Source organism: Sylvia atricapilla, chromosome 3 (genome assembly GCF_009819655.1).
Source record: "Sylvia atricapilla isolate bSylAtr1 chromosome 3, bSylAtr1.pri, whole genome shotgun sequence".
Classification (NCBI taxonomy): domain Eukaryota; kingdom Metazoa; phylum Chordata; class Aves; order Passeriformes; family Sylviidae; genus Sylvia; species Sylvia atricapilla.
This window is the reverse complement of record NC_089142.1, coordinates 68,219,588-68,225,740: the sequence shown is the minus strand read 5'-3', so window position 1 is coordinate 68,225,740 and position 6,153 is coordinate 68,219,588. Positions and strand designations below refer to the sequence as shown.

The 6,153-nt window shown below is 37.6% G+C and overlaps 2 long non-coding RNA genes across 2 annotated transcripts in view; one reads left to right on the top strand and one right to left on the bottom strand.

The window, feature by feature from the left end:
* Positions 1-2,616: 2,616 nt before the first annotated feature.
* LOC136359232 (uncharacterized) overlaps positions 2,617-6,153 on the bottom strand; it is a 92,286-nt gene continuing 88,749 nt past the window's right edge. The window contains exon 2 of the long non-coding RNA XR_010743243.1: positions 2,617-2,725. This is a non-coding gene — a long non-coding RNA (uncharacterized lncRNA). The remainder of the gene's footprint in view (positions 2,726-6,153) is intronic.
* LOC136359231 (uncharacterized) overlaps positions 2,656-6,153 on the top strand; it is a 195,394-nt gene continuing 191,896 nt past the window's right edge. The window contains exon 1 of the long non-coding RNA XR_010743242.1: positions 2,656-2,727. This is a non-coding gene — a long non-coding RNA (uncharacterized lncRNA). The remainder of the gene's footprint in view (positions 2,728-6,153) is intronic.

Genomic DNA, 6,153 nt, shown 5'->3' with positions numbered 1-6,153 from the left:
ACAAGAGGCAGAGTAGAAGTAAATGTCCTTAAGCAAGAGCACGGGCTAGTCTCAAAGAGGTGTTATTTTTCTTCCTACTCCTTGTTTGTGCTTGAAGATACAAAATCACAGCAATCCCTTCATCAGCCAGCACTGTTTTCTATGACAGTTGAGCAAGCACAGACCACCAGCAGCTTTTTGGTGCAAAGTCATCTACAACTGCACAGGTTCTTCAGTCTCTGTTTTCCTTGAGCATCACAGAGCCTGCATAGGCCAGGAGCAGAAATAGAAGCAGGAGAAAATAAGAGCAGAATAGAAGAATTGGACAGAAATGGTAATTCCTAATGCATTGTCATATTTGCTAGAGTTAAGCTCATCTGTAAATGCTACTTTTTCTGAGAATGCATTTATATTTCTTATAGCATTTCATTAGGTGAAAGAATTGATTTTAGTCATTGCTCCTGATAAAACAGGCTCTCGCCCAGCTGCAAGTAAACCAAACTTTGCTGCAACTACTTTTTGTTACTGTGAAAACTAGAGCACATTCACCTTCACGTAGTTTACACAAGTATGATAAGAAATATGTATAAAAACACTGTTTTCTCTTTCTCTTGCCTCTAATGTCAATATGTTGTGTGACAGAGGAAGCTGGGAGGAAATTGAAGTTTTCCCCTGAAAGATCATAAATCCAGATCTGTTACTCATTAATGAACTCCATGTAGCTCTTAATTGCCAGTAAATTTGCTGTGTAGAAAAAGAGCATGACAGAGAGTCAGGAAGACACACAGGCAGCAGGCGACCACAGGTGTAACTGGCGCTTTCCCTCCTGTAGCTTGCTAAGGTGTCTGATAAATATATCAAAAAGGTATAAAAATTTTGATGAACCAAGTCTACTTGACTTGCACTTTTCATCAAATTGATATTAAAACCACAGGTATTTTCTGCTTCGGACAAGCCCTCAGAGGAAAAGAAACCTGCCTGTTAGGGTTGGCTACCTCATTGCTTTATCAGCTGCTGGGTTTGTGAGGGCTTGTGGTCACTTTTGTGAAAACTGCTGAAAGAAATTATCATAAAGACAAAGCAGTTTTACAAAGACTCAAACACCTAAGCCATAAAAATAGAGTTTTAGGTCATAATTAGCTATTTAAGTAAGATGTATGATATAAAGTGTTGCAAAAACCCCAGTATGTCATATCACTGGGAATTACTGCCTTGATGCCTGTGAGAATCACAAAATCATGTAAGTTAGAAAAGATCCTTAAAATCTTGAAACCAACTGCAATCTATTTAAAGTGGCTAAAATGTGAAAAGGTGATCTTACCCGGGATGTGGGTGAAGAAACTGCATGTTTTCCATTTGGATAAGAGGTACTGAAATAAGATGTGCATAAACAAACAGGAGGGGATACTGCTGAATGACAGAAGATAACAGGGTTGTTTTGTTTTGGTTTTTTTTTTAAGTTGCCATTTGAATCTAACAGAGCTGTTATTGGCAAGACAGTGAAGAAACACATTTTTCTAAAATGTCTTACCACATCCAATGGGTACAGGCTAGAACAACTAAAATTTCTAACCCAAACAAATATGTGCTGTTTTTGAGGGCAGACCAGTTAATTAGTTTTCTTATCAGTACTCTTAAGCAGTGACAGTGAGAACTCTGTTGTATCACACTTGATTTTATGCCTGACAGCAGGCAAGGGAGAGTTATGTGACCACCCCATATTTTGTATGCTTTATGATATCCAAATTGCTGCTAGGCACTGGATGATGAGAGCTCTGTATGAAACAGCAACCTGCAACATGTATGCTTTCTGTCTCAGGCTGCTGCCCAGGCTCCAGTGTGCATCACGCACAAGGCAAGTAGAATGACACAAAGCAGAATTACCTAATGCCTCATTTTGCTTAAAACACTGTGTGTGCTTTGTGTTGAATCAGCACCTTTAATGCTAAATCACAAGACTGTTTGGGTGTCAATACACACCTTTTCTTGTTTTGGTGTGTTTTTGGTGTGGATTTTTTTTTTTTTTTTTTTATCAAAGAGCCATATAGAAAGTATTTAACAGAAAAACACTGTACGGGTCTTGCAACTGGGACAGCTAGGGCCTTGGTTCCTTCTGCTATGCATGGATGGCTTGTTGTTCTGGAGTAGCCAAGCAGCAGGCTGCCATGAAATGTCAACATTTTGTTACTTCCTTTCTTCTTTGCTTATATTTTAAACAAATTTTATTCAACCAATTTATAAATTAGGAAGTTGGAGCTGAAGCAACAATAGATATATGACCACCTCTTCAGGACAAAGAACTGGCAGGACTGAGTATGGCTTATCTGAACAAAATTTATTTATTTGCTTGATAGCAGGACAGGATATACAGGTGTTACAACGGAAGCGGACATCTTGAACATATGGTGCACCTCGTGTTTGCTTTTCCCCTGTAGCACAGACTTAGCCTTCGATTTCTTCCTCCATCCCAGCTGTGAATCAGCTTGGATTTATTGTCTTGTTCCCATTCTACCATCCTTTCTCTTCATTTCAACCACCAGTTTGCAGAAAAAAAAGCTGAACTTAAGTATGTGTTTAGTGTTATCCTTCAGTCATTCAGTCATTCCTTCTGCTTGTTTACTCCTCAGCTTCCTGAACTTTATATTCTCCTTCATAATTTTTAATTCTACTCCTGTGTTTTTTTTTTTTTTTTTTTTTTTTTTTTTTTTTTTTTTTTTTTTTTTTTTTTTTTTTTTTTTTTTTTTTTCTGTTCATCTTGATACCACTTGACCTTTAGGTTTCAACCATTTTCCAGACATACCTTTTCTGCTCCTTGGGTTCTCTCCCTAGACCAAGCATCAATAGTAACAGGAGAAGAATATAAAGAAAACAGGGAGAGAGGAGGAGAGGAGAGGAGAGGAGAGGAGAGAGAGGAGAGGAGAGGAGAGGAGGGATGAGGAGAGGAGAGGAGAGGAGGGAGGATGGAGGAGAGGAGAGAGGAGAGGAGAGGAGGAGGAGAGGCGACGGAGAGGAGAGGAGAGGAGAGGAGAGGAGAGGAGAGGAGAGGATGAGGAGAGGAGAGGAGAGGAGGAGGAGAGGAGAGGAGAGGAGAGGAGAGGAGAGGAGAGGAGATCGGAGAGGAGAGGAGAGGAGAGGAGAGGAGAGGAGAGGGAGAGGAGAGGAGAGGGGGGAGGAGGAGAGGAAGGAGAGGAGAGGAGATCTGTTACACTGATTAGTCTTCATGCAACTTCTGTTTTTAATCCTAGTCAGCACAAAGCAACGATATAATCTTCATAGATAAAAAGCAAGTAGATCTCGGATGAAATCATAATTCACTTTAAGTATCTCACTCCATGCTGAAAAATGGAAGGTGTGTATCTGTAGCCATGGTTGTTATACGTGTATTGGTGAGCCCCCTTAGTGCCTCATAAGATGTAAGGGTCAAGTTTACTTCACTGTGGGAGCTGATATGCACCTGAGAGTTTCCAAGCTGCTCAGAAAAAAAAAAAGTTTCTGTCTTTGGTCACTTTTTAGGACAAAACCAGACAGACAATGCTAGAAAAGATCATTGTAGATGGTGTGAAAGTTTTTTCAGCTGGGAAAAATGTAACAAAACAAAGAGCCTAAGTGACTGCAGAGACAGGAGATTATAAATATAGGGGGAAAAAAATTCTACTCTTCCTTATCTAAGTCAAATTTCTTACTCATTCCACTTCTCCCTTTAGTCCCATCTATATTAAAACTAAAAAATTGTATTAAAAAAGAACTTTCCACTAAGATTAATAAGACAGGATCATTTACCATCTCACACCTTTTCTATTCTCTTTGAAGTTTAGGAAGACAACCCAAGAAAATTAATTTTCCTCTGCTCTAAATTTATATAACACACAATAGAGTTGCCTACAGAGAAGAATATGATTGTTAAAAATAGGAGGGTTTTGTTATAGGTTCTCAACACAATTTTCTAATGCATTGTTTTTACTTAAACTTTTTAAAACCATTTATCCTCAGCATCTTCTCATGTTAATTAACGAAACTGATAAACATGGAGATTTGGGGTTTTCCACAGCTCTTTATTGAACTCTATGGAAAAACTGATTTAGGAACTTGGTTTTTTTCACCATTTTAGGTTGTTGAGGACTCAGATTTATATTCAGATTTATTTTCAGTTACGTGGATCTACAAATCAATAATGTTGCTGATCAAGTATAGTTTCAAAACAGCAGGATATTAAGAAGTCTGTGTTAAAGAACAGTTTGAATCCAAGAATCAGACTGTTCTTTTGAAAAGATAAGTGAGATTCAATAAAGTTCAAGTGAAGCAAAACTTTTACAATTGTTATGCATTTTATTACCATAGAAATCATTGGCAATAACTAATTGGTTTATTACTTTCTTTTTCTTATCTGGAAACAAACACATAGACTCGGTTGCAGGTGAAGAAATTTTACTTGTGCTGGCATAGGAAAAATTTTAAACTTTGTCATTGCAAAGTGCATGGTCCCAATAAAAAAAGTTGTTCTAAGCTTCATGAGCAAGGCTCCTGTGAAAATTAAAGTTCAATGAAATGCAACATGATAAATGCCCAAGTCTCACCTAATTAAATCAGCAAATCAATACTGGTTCTGAACATACCCCTGGATCAGGCAGAGGTGAGCACAGCTCTTGCTGCACAGCTGCACATTTCAAATCCATCCAGCAGTAGTGAAGTGCTTGATCACAGGTTTCTGTGAGCAGAGTTTATCTCCCCACATCCCAGGGGATGGGCCAGGCTGGCAGGCAAGCAGCTCTTCCCAGCCTCAGTCAGATTGTCACAGAAAATAAACATAATGTCTGAAGCTGGGCAAAGATCATCGCTGTTTGATGTGAAAAACTAGTTTTAATAGTTTATCTCCTATTTATCACCTACCTATGGAAATTACAAACAAGTTCACTAAGAGAGGCCTTCAAGACTATGGAATTTTCTGGGTACACGACCAAGTATTTGCCTATTGCTTCAGTCACAAGTCTGTAGGAGAGTCAAAAGGAATATGGTGAGTATGTGGACCCAGACTCCCTAGACCATGTGCCTGATGCAGTTACACAAATCCACTGCCCAGGAAGAACTGCTCTCCTCTCCTGCCCTGATAACTGATTTCAGCATTTTACATTCTCTTTCAGCATTTTACGTTTTTATTCAGCTTGAACACATATTTTAAAAATGAGGATAAAAGTGTTACCAGCTTTATTGATAATGATATGCAATTAAAGGCAAACAAAAATGCAAACATTCATTACCTTTCACTGCACTTCAAAATATACAAACTTTGATTGTCTTCAGTTATGTAAATTTGACAAGGTTTTCCTACTCCTGTATAAAAGCAGCCTCTTTCTGTCTTTATCAGTGTATGTATGAACAGATTTACACTTATCTGTCAGGAGAAGACAGAAAGGCCTGAAAAGAGCATTAAAGGACAGCCACTTGCTCGTTTCCTTGCTAGGAACCAGTTTTCATCTACCTGTGTATTTTTATCTTCTGTAGTTCAATTTTCTTAAGCCCTTTCAGCAAGGTCCAAGATACATATTCTCATTCTAAAGCTTTCTTTTAGAATACCATTTAATTCTGTGGCCACAAAAAAAAAAAAAAAACCCAAAACAAAACAACAAGCAAACAGACAAACAAAACAAAAAAACAACAACAAAAAAAAAACAAACCGACAAACCCAAACAAAACAAACAAAAATCAAAACACCCCACAATACAAAACAAATGAAAAACCAAACAAACAAAAAACCAATCAAACAAACAAAAAAACCCCCAAACAACAAACAAAAATCAAGCAAAAAACACCCCACCCAAAACCTCATAAGTAGACATGTTTGCTTAAAAAACTGTCTTTGATTGGTAGACAATGAAAATTAATTTCCACAAGTTGACAATGTTACTAAATCTGTTTCAGTACTTTATTGGGAAATGATCCTAGTGTGCTTCCTGCAGACTTATGTTGATGCCACAACTAAAGCTTACAAAGAGTCATACTGAGTTTGGAATCATATGAGGTTATCTAGGTAAAATAATTCTTGAGATACTGGATAATGAAAAAAGTGATTAATTCCTAGAGAGGATATTCACATTTTCTATGCAAGATTTATGGTAGGAAGATTTTTTACACACACTTTGTTTGGGTTTGAAAAAAAATCAATTAAAGAAAAATAGT